General features: G+C 38.1%; 2 non-coding genes across 2 annotated transcripts; both read left to right on the forward strand.

Annotated features, from left to right (window-relative positions):
- The first annotated feature begins 353 nt into the window (after nt 1-353).
- Nucleotides 354-455, forward strand: LOC142162497 (small nucleolar RNA snoR69Y). The gene has a single exon (XR_012693757.1). It is a non-coding gene; the product is annotated as a small nucleolar RNA snoR69Y (small nucleolar RNA).
- A 114-nt stretch (nt 456-569) lies between these two features.
- On the forward strand, nt 570-655 carry LOC142162502 (small nucleolar RNA snoR53Y). Its single transcript, XR_012693762.1, has one exon. It is a non-coding gene; the product is annotated as a small nucleolar RNA snoR53Y (small nucleolar RNA).
- The last annotated feature ends 14,176 nt before the right edge of the window (nt 656-14,831 follow it).

Here is a 14,831-nt window from a genome sequence, read left to right on the forward strand (position 1 = left end):
TAGCTAAATTCTAAATAGCAGCCCTTTAGCGTGACTACCTGGTGTCATTTCTACAGCCTTAAACGACCTATAGGTATGTAAAAATTCCTATCAGAAATAAGTAAGTCAGGCCCAACTTTAGACTAAATGGGCCTCTGCTATCTCGGGAGCCCGTACAGTAAAAGGCCCCCACCGGGGAACATCAGCCGCTGCAGAAACCCTAGCCCTAATCTATTTAAACCAGTTGCCTCCTCCTAGCTTCAACCATCTGCATCTCACTGAGATAGTTTCCCTGTATCCTTTTTCCTTCCACTTCTAGTTAGTTCTGTTTGGTTTATTTTGTTTCAAATTTTGTTCTATTGTGTAACATAGAGGGCGATTGCAATGATGATAACATTTCCCAGCTCATTATGAGATCTTATTTGTTAAGGTCCGGGAATATACTCCGTTTCCAACACATACATCTGAGCTTCGCCCTTCTTTTTTCTTTAATTTTCTCTTCATTCAAAATCAAGATTAAATTTTTAACAATTTTCTTTTGTGATTTACAATTTTTTTTTTGGTGTGTGTGCTAAATCTGGAAAATTGGCGTTCCCTATGATGATATAAGATTGACCATGCTAATTCCGAAATTTGTTTCTGAAGAGAATTTATGTTATGATTATCTGAGGGAGCATTCTTGCATCTTTTTCATTTTTATTCCCTCACAATGTCAACTTCGGTTTTATTTTATCAACAAGCGCGAGAATATCTGGTTACTTGTAGAGTCTAGATATCAAAAATTTGATTTTACGCCTGTCATCCCGATCTTCCAACTAAATTAAGTTTAATAGCTTCAAAAGAATTTTTCATGTTTTGTTCTATTTTTTTATAAATAACAGTGTCAAAAACAATTACCCCATTCAAAATTGTTGTAATTAATTTAAACTTTACGTTTAGTAATTTGGACTTTCTCTGAATTGAATAACAAGACAAAAATAGAAAAAGAAACTTTTTTGTAGAAGTATACATATGGGATTGATTTATTGTTTGATCGTTGTGATCAGGGGTGGCAAAATGTTAAAAAAAAAATAGTTAACCACCTATATTATCCACTAAAAAATGGGGTGGATAATGAATTTTTTAAAAATAGGTCAAATATGGATAACAAATGAGTAATTAATAGATAACCACTGGGTCTAACTTTTAAATTTGTAAAGCCTCAAATTGGGGTTTCTCAAGTTAGAGAGTAAGAATTTTTCCAAAAGTGATCATATACAAGAAGTCATGCATAATATGATAATCTGTATTATTTATCGGTTAATTTGTTTTTTTGTCTGTATAAAATATGAGTTAGGTCGGATAATTGATCCGTTTTTTATTATCCGTTTTAACCTGAACCATATCGACTTGACTTGCCCGTTTGCTGCTCCTAGTTGTGATCAACAAACAACTGTAGGTAAGTCGTAACAGTTATGGACGCAAGAATTTATGCTTGGAACTTCACCCGAATTGGTTCCTAATATGTAATGTAGAACTTTAACAATGTTATGTTAATCTAGTTTCGTCTCACACGACAGAACTCATTAACAAAGAGTTTTAACGGGGGAAGTCGTTGGTTCCTAATATCTGAGGTGGACTAGTAGCAGTCCTTAGTTATCAGCACATTTTGTTAGTTGACATTAAAGTTGTATTATCTTGATAATTTATGATCTGAACTACGAATGGAAACATAGATATAGTAAAATATGCCAAATTAATAATAAGAGTTAAGCCTACAATTGATTGGAAAAACAAGAATCAATTAGGATATGAAGTCTAGTTAGCTCTTCGAACTCAATCAATTATAACCCTTAATGTCACTTCCTTAGTTGTTAATTAAGTACACGTATGGTACTTGACAACTCGCTCACGATCTTGCACAACTTGCTCACGTTCTTGCTAAGCTTTGTATTAGAGAGAATTTGAATTGTTTGCTTGGTGAATTACAAATGAGTGGCTTCCTTTATATACTAGTCTCCTAGAGGCTAGTGTGTAAATATTAATTATTATATAAGTCCTTATTATTTAAAAGATAAGGGCCTTGGTAGGTAAGTGATAAAGTTCATAGTCACGTTCTCCCATGGGCGCTCTGCAACTGGTAGTGGCTCCAAAAGTCCTCCGAGCTGTTGTTGCTCAACCTTGTCCTGCTGACATACAAGGCAAGTTTGCACATAACATTCTATATTATCTCGCATGTGTGGCCAATAGTAGACTGACTCAACCAAGGCCTTGGTGCGACGTTGGCCTGGATGACCAGCCCACATTGTATCATGACTCTCCCTTATGATTCGCCGTCTAATGTCTCCAAACTTAGGCACGTAGACCCGTTGACCCGTGGTAAGCAATATGCCGTCTTCTACCCAAAAATGTCTCGTCTTGCCCTGGTTGGCTAACTCGATAAGTTGTTTGGCTGCTGGATCATGTTGCATGCCTTCTTTTATAGCCTCCCGAATATCCCATCTCGCTGAAGTAATTGCAGCAAGCTCGGCTTTCCGGCTCAAGGCATCGGTTACAACGTTACCTTTGCCCGGCTTATACTCCAGTGCATAATCAAACTCGGCCAAGAAATCCTACCACCTAGCCTGCTTTGGTGTGAGCTTCTTCTGTGTCTGAAAGTAGCTAGTAGCCACATTATCAGTCTTGACCACGAACCTCGACTCGAGCAGATAATGTCTCCATGTACGAAGGCAATGCACAATGGCAGTCATTTCCTTCTCTTGTACCGTGTAACGTCGTTCCGTCTCATTTAACTTGCGGCTCTCAAATACTATGGGATGCTTATCCTGCATCAGGACACCCCCAATGGCGAATTCTGAGGCATCTGTGTGCACCTCAAATGTCTTGTCAAAGTCAGGTAATGTCACGACTGGCTCCTCTGTTACAACTGCCTTAAGGCATTCAAACGCCTTTTGACAATGCTCTGTCCAAACCCATGGCTTGTTCTTCTTTAGCAACTCAGTCAATGGTGCGGCCTTTGCTGAGTATCCACTGATGAGCCGACGATAGTAGTTAACAAGGCCAAGGAAGGATCTCAACTCAGTTACCTTTATGGGTGCCTCCCACTCCTGGATAACATGTACCTTAGTCGCGTCCATGCGTAGCTCGCCATTGCTAATGACATGGCCCAAGAAGTGCACCTATGATTGTGCAAACTCGCACTTCTCTCTCTTGATGTATAGCTCGTTCTCTCGCAAGACTTGGAAAACCTTCCTTAAGTGCTCCATGTGTTCCTCCAAGGTGTTGCTGTAGATGACTATGTCATCTAGGTAGACTACCACGAACTGATCAAGGTAGGGATGAAAAATCTTGTTCATAAGGGTGCAAAATGTGGCCGATGCATTGGTTAAGCCGAAGGGCATCACCAACCACTCAAAGGCTCCATATCTCGTCACACATGCTGTCTTTGGCTCATCCCCTTCCGCAATGCGAACCTGGTAGTAGCCCTTTCGAAGATCCACTTTGGTAAAGTACTTGGCTTGCCCAAGTCTATCGAACAAATCAGTAATGAGTGGGATCGAGTACTTGTTCTTCACTGTAACCTTATTAAGTACTCGGTAGTCTATGCATAAGCGCAACGATCCATCTTTCTTCTTCTGGAACAATACTGGTGCACCGAAAGGTGCCTTTGATGGGCGAATGTGACCAACATCTAGCAACTCTTTCAATTCTTTCTTGAGCTCCTCCAGCTCGGGCGGTGCCATACGATATGGGGCAAATGTGGGTGGCTTAGCCCCTGGCTCCAACTCAATCTTGTGATCCACCTCTCGCCTAGGCGGCAAGTGCTTAGGTAACTCCTCGGGCATGACATCTTTGTTCTCCTCAAGCAACTTCTCTATGCAAGGTGACATTGTCTCTTGAAAATTATTGTCTTCCTCTAGACTTGCAATGGTTGCCACGAACGTCGGCTCCCTTTTCTTGATCCTCTTGACAACCTACATAGCTGAGAGTTGTGCTTGGGTCTGTCCGTGTGGCATAGTCACTGTAGGTACCATGCAAGCTCTTTCTCGCTCCATAACCAAGAGACGTTGGAGGTAGGGGTCGATTAAAGTATGACAATGTCTAAAGAACTCTTGCCCCAGTATGATGTCAAAGATATCCATAGCGGTTACGGTAAAGTTTGTTATACCTTTCCAAGTTCCCAATTTGACACCAACTCCATTAGCTACCCCACGAGCATTATTGTACTTTGGCATTCACGGTCTTGACGCGAGAGTTGGTTGGAGCAAGCTTCAATTCTAGTCTCTTTGTGGCAGCCTTAGTTACGAAATTATGAGTTGTTCCAGTATCCACCATTGCACGAGCAAGTTTGTTATTGATGGTGAGATCCACGTACTAATTGCCATTATCGGTAGGTTGGATAGCTTGCTTTGTGACAGCACCATATAATCTGATCATACCCAACTGTGCGGTTCCCGAACTCTCTCCTTGCGGCTGCTCCTTCCGTTCACGAACCATGGCACTGAGGCTCTTGAGGTCGGGACAATTCCTGAAGCCGTGCGACCCTCCGCATATATAGCATCCCTTCTTCTCGACCTGTGCCTTCTTCTCGGCATAGCCCTGAAGACCACTCGACTTTTTGGGATCTTGAGTCCTGGAGTATTGTTGTTGTATCTCCTTGCCTTTGCCACGGTCTCCCCCACCTTTGGCATTATTAACCTTTGACTCCTTGCCATTGCCTTTGTCGTGCTTGTCATGCCTCCATCAATGATTCGGCCTCCACTATGGCTTGGTCTATATCAGTGACTTGTCGGCGTTGCAACTCCTGCTTAGCCCAATTTTGCAACTCATCCATGAAGTAGAACAACAAGTCATCATTGGTCAGGTTGGGGATTTGAAGCATAAGGGTAGTGAACTCTTTGACATAGTTACGTATGCTTCCTGTTTGCTTCAATTCCCTAAGCTTGCACTTTGCCTCGTACAAGATATTGTTTGGAAAGAACTGTCGCTTGAACTCCGGTTTGAACTGATCCCATGTGCTAATAGTACATAGACCTTTATCCACGTCGGTCATCTTCCTTCTCCACTATAGCATGGCAGTTTCTGAGAGGTACAATACCGTAGTGTTGATCTTGGCCTCGTCGTCCTTTACTTTGCCGTGCCTAAAGTAATTCTCCAAGTGCCAAAGGAAGTTTTCCACTTCTTGTGCATCACGAACACCTTTGAACACCGGGGGTTTGGGAGCCTCAATCTTAGCCTCCCTTGTCAACACAACATTGTTGGTTGCCTCGGTCATGCCAGCATTGACATATTCCTCGAGTGACTCTATCTTTGCCTTCATAGCATCGATAGTACTCAAAGCCTCCATGAGTCTGCACTCTAAGGCAATGATGGTTTGCCTTAGTTCCATCGCGGTATGTGTACGTCCCTCCAAGTCATTTCAGGTACTCTCAATCTCTTCAAGAGTATGCCCCTCAAGAACGTTAAGGGTGCCTTCCACCTTCCTCAAGCGTTGGCCAAAGACTTCCACAGCGTACATCCCTGCGTTCATCTTCATCACCCACTCTTTACCGAGGGAGATGTCCTCTGGAAGGACCTCCACTTCATCCTCACTCGGCTCAGTGGCAGATGGTTATTGGGACGTAAGCTCTTCGTTTGACACAACCTCAGGTGGCACATCCTGGCTCTTGTTGGTGGCACTTCTCTTTTTGCTACGGTCGCTCTTGCCAGCAACATCCTGGATGACATTGGCTTGGGTGTTGGCAGCGTTAATTTCTCCGTCGTTCGTCATTCCCTTAGTTGAAACCTGGCTCTGATACCACCTTTGCACGTCCTTAGTTGTTAACTAAGTACATGTGCGGCACTTGACAACTCGCTCACAATCTTGCACAACTTGATCATGTTCTCGCTATGCCAAGTCAGCCTTACTACCTTCAAGATCGCTAAGAGAATGGAAGAAAGAACACAAGAGAATTGTTCAAGGAAGCTTTGTATTAGAGAGAACTTGAATTGTTTGCTTGGTGAATTACAAATGAGTGGCCCCCTTTATATACTAGTCTCCTAGGGGCTAGTGTGTAAATATTAATTATTATACAAGTCCTTGATATTTACAAGATAAGGGCTTTCTCTAGAATTCTCTACAAGACTAGAAGATTCCAAGAACTTTCTTAGTAAATCCATAAGGATCTAGGTTCTTCCTAAGGAAATGTCCATACCTCTCTAGAATCTTCTCACAAATGCTAGACTTCTTCTTATGTAAACTTCCACATGACATTAATATATGCCAAATTGCGCCTATATGGCATGATGACATGGCGGGTCATCACACTAAGCTATGAAAATAAGAGCTAGATCTACAATTTTTTGAAAAAACAAGAACTAATTAGGATATGAAGTCTAACAGATTGCAATTCTTGAAAACCTGGATAAAGTAATTAAACAATTAAGCATTTGCTACTAATTGCTCACCAAATGAGATTTGATAATGACTACTATTATACTAGCTCCTATATATAAGGGATCAATTTGAGTAAAGTTCCAAACAAAGGGATGAGTTCATTCTTTCCCCAAATTTATTCCTTGGTGTTAATGGATTGTGTTGGATAAGAGCATATTTGTATAATTTTCTAAATTAAATTTTATTAGCTCATCATTATTTGTTAGAGATCAATTTAGGTAGAATCCCAAAATTATAAAAGAATGCAAAGCTTTGCAACACGTTTATTAGTCTAAAAGTAGGTGATAGCACAAAGTGGCAAACGTTACCACTCGAATTATCATAATTTATACTATTGTGACGTTAAAAGGAACATAAGAGAGAGATTGTAGCCTTGGAAAAGTGGAACAGTAAAAAATAAACAAGTGACCATATGAGTTGGACTGTCACAGATAGATTACTCATTAACCCGCTTGTAATTTTATTTTCTTGTTAATTGTTGTGATAATAAAAAAACATTTACATTTATGTTATAAATTTATAAAAGTTAATACTCTCTCTGTTCTAATTTATGTGAATCTGTTTGACTGGGCACGAAGTTTAAGAAAATATTAAGATTTTTTTAATTTGTGATCCTAAACAAGTCAAAAAGGGGTTCAAAGTATTTGTGTGGTTGTAAAAGTTTCTCATTAAGGATAAAATTGAAAGTTTAAACTAAATTATTTCCATATTTAGAAAGGAATCATTCTTTTTGGAATGGACCAAATAAACTATTATCGTTTTTGCGGACTCCTTATCTTTTTCTCGTTCCTCCTCTATACATTAGCCAAAAAAGGGAAGAAAAGAAAAAACCAAAGATGTTGCCACGTTACTACTAATGAACGTGTTGTGTGGGGAGGGAGATAGAGAGTGGGCCGACTGGCTAGAAGACTAAGATCACTGACTTATGCCACGCAAACAACAAAGACAAAGTTGATCACAAATCTAATCAAAGTGGGCTGACCGATTCTTTGTCATTCTGCTGCTTCATTGTCACGCCAAAATTAATCTCATTCAGTATTGACAGGAGTAATAATTTCAGAATAAAGAAAAAAATGCCAAACAAGAGTCTCTGTCTGAGGAAACAAAGCCCAGAAAAAGCCTTCTATGAAAATGTCATTAGTATTCCATATAGGATTTGACTTGAAAAGAATATGATATGGTTGGTGTTTATCAACGTGGCCAGTTAGGTTCGCTGATGCACCATTTGATCACACTGGGGGAATGGACTACCATACCATCTTCTTGATTCTGCTGTGACAAACAATTGGGGTTTATAAAGATAGATATATGTAGTCGTATGCAAATAGTGCGTGTTCACCTAATCATGGGACTGGGAAAAGTTTTGTGAAGAAAACAAAACATGTGTTACAGCCAACTCGGTGGTATGTACTTACAGACATACACGCCTCTTGTTCTGATTGTGGATGATTCGATGGCTAAGATTTATATATAGCTTAACTTATGACATTTGAATTGTTTTGATTTAAAATTAATTTTAAGCTTATTTAAATATCCTTGTCATCTTTTTATATCTAGCACACCTAATTTTTTAGTCAAAACAACAAACAAATATTTGTATGCAAATGATTAAGATAAACTCTTATTATTATTTTCCTCCTTCTTTGGTAAACGTGTATAAGTTGCTCTCTATCAAGGAATTATGCCATGCTAAACAGCAAAGCTGAGGAAGAAACTACAAGCCACCGTTGAAATTTCCAATGTCATTTCCCTTTCTATCTGCTTCTTTCTTTTATACTGGCTATCAAGGAAAGATGAGTGGGGAAAATTAGGCCTTCAGCTCCACGAGATCTCATTATTGCTAGTCACTACCAAGTTCAACAACTATTGCTATCGTTTTCTTTCGTCATTTTCGTTCCTTTTAGCTTCCATTAGTGGAAAATAAAAAATAGTGGACGAATCGAATCTTGTGGAGGCTTAGGTTTTGTTTTAATCTAATCCAGCTTAGCCAAACTCACTGGATATGAAATTTTTTAATTCCGATTTGACAAAAGGAGTTTAATTCATTTAATCAATAATAATAATTAAAAAAAAAGGATAATCAGCGCTTAAACTAAGCTGACCGATTTAAGATATCTTAAATTATGAGGATATCAACATAACAAAGTATCCAAAAAATACATTAGGCAATATTAGAAATTAAGTTTTGTAGTACTAAATCAAAAGATATTTTATTCTTTTTAGTTCTCTCAAAACATAGGTAAAACAACGAGAAGTTTTATTGTTGCCTCACATGCTCATTTTTGTGTCACAAATTTATGGACACTAATCTTATATTTTTGGGTCCACAAAACTGTGAGACAAAAAAATGACTCATACAATTAGTGTAAGTGTTATGTCGAGGAAGAGGCAAACCCAAAAATAAAAAAAATAAAGAACACCAAATTTTAATGTAGAATTTTGACTAAGTGTTCCTAACATCTTGGTCTTTGATTTGAACGGTGGAGATCGAATTTGGAGGCTCATAACATATGATTTCGACCCTTGAACAACAGCTTCGTTTTTGTGGATTCTCCTTTTTCTTCAATTGATTAGTTGTTACTCTTGTTGCTCCGTATTTGACACTTATTGTGTAGCCAATTTAGAGAACTTTTGTAACCCTCTTATTGTTATAGTCTAGCTTTTTGGATCTTTGTGATCTCGTGGTTTTTACCTTCGATTTGAAGGGTTTTCCACGTTAAAATTTAGTGTTCTTTATCTTCTTTATTTTCGAGTTTGTCTCTTCCTCGACATAACAGTGGTATCAAAGTCTTGGTTATTTATTCGGGTTGTTACGGAATGGAGGCGAATATGAGCTAGATGGTTTGTTTAAATGGAAGAAATTATAATGTTTGGAGAAGCAGGATGAAAGATTTGTTGTTTGTGAAGAAGATGCATCTACCCATTTTTGCACCTCATAAACCCGAGAGTGTATCTGATGAAGATTGAAATTTCTAGCACCAACAAGTATGTGGATATATACGCCAATGGGTTGAAGATAATGTTCGCAACCATATTGTGAACGAGACACGTGCGAGATCATTGTGGAAAAAGCTAGAGGCTTTTTATGCTTCAAAAACTGGGAACAACAAGTTGTTCCTGCTAAAGTAATTGATGACCTTTAAATACAAGGAAGACAACCATATCCTTAATCACATAAATGATTTTCAGGGCGTCCTTGATCAGCTGTCTGGAATGGGAGTTAATTTTGATGATGAGATACAAGGACTTTGGCTTCTTAATACTCTCCTAATCTCTTGGGGAAACTCTTCGTGTTTCTTTGACAAATTCAACTCCTGGAGGTAAGGTGACCATGGAATATGCCAAGAGTGGTGTGTTGAATGAGGAAGTAAGGAGAAAATCTCAGGGTTCTTCCTCACAAGCAGATATCTTGGTAACAGAAGACCGGGAGAGAGATAGAACAAGAGGCTCAAGGAATAGAGGTAAAAGTAGAAGTAAGTCAAGGTCCAAATATTATAATATTACATGCAACCACTGTGGAAAGAAAGCACATATCAAAAGGTTTTGCCGAAAGTTGAATTAAGACACTAGAGAAGGAACGAAAGCTGAAAATAACGAGAACAATGTTGCTGCTATTGTTCGAGATGACCTTCTTTTGCTTATAATGAAAACATCATCAATTTGGTATCCCATGAGACTAGCTTGATAGTATATTCTGGAGCTACCTCATATGTCACACCAAGAAAAAAAAATGTCATCTTATACTCTTGTTGATTCTGGAGTATTAAAGACGGGAAATGCTAGTGAAGTTAAGGTGTTTGGTGTTGGCACAGTTTGTTTGAAAACTAATAATGGTTCAAAGTTAGTTCTTCAAGATGTCAAGCATGCTCCAGACTTTCCTTTCAATTTGATCTCCGTAGGAAGATTAGACGATGAAGGTTACCAAAATGCCCTCTTTAATGGAAAATGGAAGCTCACTAAGGGCTCGTTAGTAGTGGCTCGCGGAGTCAAGTCTGGTTATTTATATGTGACACATGGCTCTATTCTTAATGACTCAATAAATCTGGTGGAAAGTGATACTTTATCAGAATTGTGGCACAGAAGATTGAGTCATATGAGCTATAGGGGGATTACGTGTTTGGCTAAGAAAAGTTTGATTTTTGGATTGAAACAAGCAAAGCTGAAAATGTGTGTTCATTGTTTAGCTGACAAATAAAAAAGGGTTTCCTTTCATAGCTATCCTCCCTCAAGAAAGCCCGATTTATTGGAGCTAGTACACTCTAATTTGTGTGGTCCTTTTAAAGTAAAGTCAAAAGGTGGTGCACTTTACTTTGTGACCTTCATTGATGATCATTCTCTTAAGCTCTGGGTGTATCCTTTGCAATCTAATGATCAAGCACTTGGCGTGTTTAAGAAATTTCAGGCCTTAGTTGAGAGACAGGCAGGGAAGAAATTAAAATGTATTGGTACTGATAATGGTGGTGAATATTGTGGTCCCTTTGATAACTATTGCAAGGAAAAGGAATTCGTCATCAGAAAACTCCACCCAAGACGCCTCAATTGAATGGTTTGGCAGAGAGGATGAATAGAACTCTAGTTGAGAGAGTTAGATGCTTATTTTCAGAGGCTAAATTTTCAAATACATTTTGGGCGGAAGTACTTAACACTGTTGCCTATGTTATCAATTTATCTCCTGCTGTTGCTTTGGATGGTGATGTCTCAGTCAGAGTTTGGTTTGCCAAAGATATTTCTTATGATCACCTGAAAGTTTTTGGGTGTAAAGCTTGTGTGCATATTCCTAAAGATGAGAGATCGAAACTAGATGTCAAAACTAAGCAGTATATCTTTATCGGTTTATGGTCAAGATGAGTTTGGGTATCATTTTTATGATCCAGTTGACAATAAACTTATTAGAAGTCGTGATGCAATATTTTTTGAAGACCAGGCTATTGAAGATATTGACAAAGTTGAGAAGATAGATTCTCAGAGTAATGAGAGCTTAGTTGATATTGCTCCAGTTTCTATTGCTAAGGCACTTATTGCATATGGAGGAACCCAAGACAATGATGGAGATAATGATCAAGATCAAAATGATCATCATGGTGTAGATGTTATGGATGCTCCAGTTGATGAAGTTGTGGTTGATCAGCAACCAATTCCTGCACAGGTAACTACTTCGAATACTCCTGAAACCTCTCTTAGAAGATCTACAAGGGAGAAGCAAAAATCCATGCGCTATCCTCCTGATGAGTATCTACTTTTGACTGACATGGGAAAACCTGAGAGCTATGATGAAGCTATGCAATAAACTTACAAAGATCAGTGGATAGAATCCATGGAAGATGAGATGAAGTCACTCCATGAGAATGATACATATGAGTTAGTGAAATTACCGAAAGGTAAGAGAGCTTTATCTAACAAATGGATATTTAGAATAAAGCAAGATAACCATACTTCTGCGCATAGATACAATGCGAGGTTAGTTGTTAAAGGTTTTGTCCAGAAGAAGGGAGTTGACTTTGATGAAATTTTCTCCCCTGTTGTGAAGATGTCTTTTATTCGTGTGGTTCTAGGCTTAGCCGCAAGTTTAGATTTAGAGGTCGAACAGATGGATGTCGAGACTACTTTTCTTCATGATGATTTAGATGAGGAGATTTATATAGAGCAGCTTGAGGACTTCGTAGTTAAGCTTGCAGATAAGCATGCGTTTTGTAGAAAATTGGCAAGCATGAAGTCTGTCAATAGTTCCTCTACTTGAAGACATATTTGACCCCTTGGCTAGAGGGGGAGTTTGTTGGGCACATGCCCATGTTGTCTAGCCAAAGGCCCAATGGCCTAATCCTATTCTCTTTTGGTTTCCATTCCTATTTAGAATAGGATTCAGTGTTTATTCCTATTTTGAGTGGATTTTGGCTTTAAGAGAAAGCACTACTCATGATCTATAAATAAGACAACCTTAGAGAATTATTCTATGCTCATTGGTAGAAGTCTTTTTGGTTTTTGGGAGAGCTTTTACCAAGAGAAGAGAGAAGAGTGAAGAAAAGTATTTGTGTTGCTGCAAATTTTTATTCCGACTAGCCAACTTCAAATTGTGTTTCCAATTCGTTAACCGTTGGATCGGGCTGAAATTTTAATTAAGTGTTCGTAACATCTTGGTCTTTGATTTGAATGGTAAGATTGGATTTGGAGGCTCGTAGCATCTGATTTCGAGCCTCGAACAGTAGCTTCATTTTTGTGGACTATCTTCTTTCTTCAATTGATTAGTTGTTGCTCTTGTTGCTATTATTGCTCCATTTTTTGCGCTTGTTGTGTAGCCAATTTAGAGAACTTTTGTAACTTTCTTATTTTTATAGTGGATCTTTGTGATCCCGTAATTTTTACCTTCGATTTGAACGGTTTTACACGTTAAAATTTGATGTTCTTTATCTTCTTTATTTTCGGGTTTAACTCTTTCTCGACATAACAGTAAGGTGTATGAAACATAAAATAAAATTGAGAAAATCTCACTTTATATCTATTAAGCCCAAACTATTTACCTTTTAATACTCATGCCCAAACTATTTACTATTCCTACACAGTTGGCCCAATTTATTTACCCGGCCCCATATTTCACGCGACTCAAGCTACCCATTTGTCTTTAAAGCCTTATCTTCATTCTTTACACTAGACTAAAGAATCCAGCCCACCTATTTCAGTCGGTCCAAGCTACTCACGCTTGTCTTTAACAGTTAACACTATACTAGAGGACAATTTCCAAATCTCCATAGCCAACCCATGAGAACGCATATTTCACCCACATTCGAGTTTTTAATTTTTTCTTCCGATTCTGTTCTATCTTCAGATTCCATTCTATCTCTTCATCTAATACCTATTTTTGGGTGAAATTTTTGCTTCTGAAGGTACATTTTAGTGAAAGTGGGTTTTCAAAATCATAGTATTTTTGTGTTTTTTTTTGTACTTTTATGAATCAATGTCTATGGGTTGTTGTTTTCTCTATGGGTCGGAAGCATTGTGCGCATAGATGGTGGCGTCGTAGACAACATCATTCTTCAACACAAGTAGCTGCTGAATCCGTTGTCTCAGCCATGTCCGGTCCTAGTTTTTCCTTATTTTCTGATTCTGATCTCTGTTTAGTCGTAACCCTAGCAGTAGTCATGTTGAAAACACAAATGAAAATGTAGAATTAGAGGGTGGAAAAGGCAACAATATTAATGCTTCGACAGTCGATAAAACTCCCTACCAGTCATTACCCGACACAAATTCCGAACCAGTCATAGGAGGTGTTCCTGCGACCGTTAAGGGAAAAGGTAAAGTTATAGAGGATTCTGAGTTAGGGGGAAGCCGGCGTGAATCCGTGCCTAAAACAGAGACTCAACCAGAAGATGTTGATTGTAGCGATGATTCTCAGTTAAAGAAGAAGAAAAAATGGTGTCGCACCCAAGAAGGTAATTTTCTTAAAATTATGATCTGTGAGATTTTGAATGTATAGTACATTGTTATTTTTTTTATTTCCTGTTATGCTTTTGTATTATATTATAATTATAGTCAGTTGTGTTAATTTTAAGTAAATTCTATTTCTTAAATAATTTATATAATTATGTTTTGCATTGTTGCGATTCCCTTGTGCCTATAGACATAGTGTATGTGTGTTATGTGATAGTTTTTATAGTTATAGACAGTTGTTGGAACAACCCCATACAACTATTTACCCTGTTAGTATAGCTATATACTATCATATACTTATGTATCCTTTTTTGGATGTCTTCGCTATTTGTTTTTCCTTTAATAATAGTAGTATTGTACAGTATCTTGAAAATACTTTATAGCTGCATACCTTTTTGCTTTTTCTCTTTATTCCTATCTGTTATGTAATAGTAGTATAGTCATTTGTAGTTGCTGGAAATTAGCCAGTAGAATTGTATACCCTGCTGGTATAGTTATATGTTGTGTTGGTATCGTATGATAGTTGTAATATTTTTGGTTGGTTTAGTTGCATTTTTAAGTAAATTCTATTTCTGAAATTATTTTATATGAACATGTTTTGCAGTTTTGGGATTTCCTTATGCCTATAGACTTAGATTATAAACCAAAGGTTGATTGGGATACCAACTGCCATGTTATTTGTCAATTGAAAGAGAATTTATCAAAGAGGCAACTTCGACTGTTTAAGAAAACATGCTTTGGCTATTTTTTGAATCTGCCACTAGTTATTGTGCAGATTCGGGTTATGCACCATTTGCTTATTAGAGAAGTACATCATGAGGTGAAAAATGAGATGCGGTTTGTAGTGAATGATTCTAAGTTGCGCTTTGGTTTGGGTGAATTTGCACTTGTTACTGGGTTGAAATGTAAGGGTAATACAAGTATAGAGAGCATAGCAGAGAATAGGTTGATTTTAAAATATTTTGGGACTGCATTCGTGATATTGGACCAACTAGCAGACTGTTTTAAGAAGAAG

Source organism: Nicotiana tabacum, chromosome 7, assembly GCF_000715075.1.
Source record: "Nicotiana tabacum cultivar K326 chromosome 7, ASM71507v2, whole genome shotgun sequence".
Lineage (NCBI taxonomy): Eukaryota > Viridiplantae > Streptophyta > Magnoliopsida > Solanales > Solanaceae > Nicotiana > Nicotiana tabacum.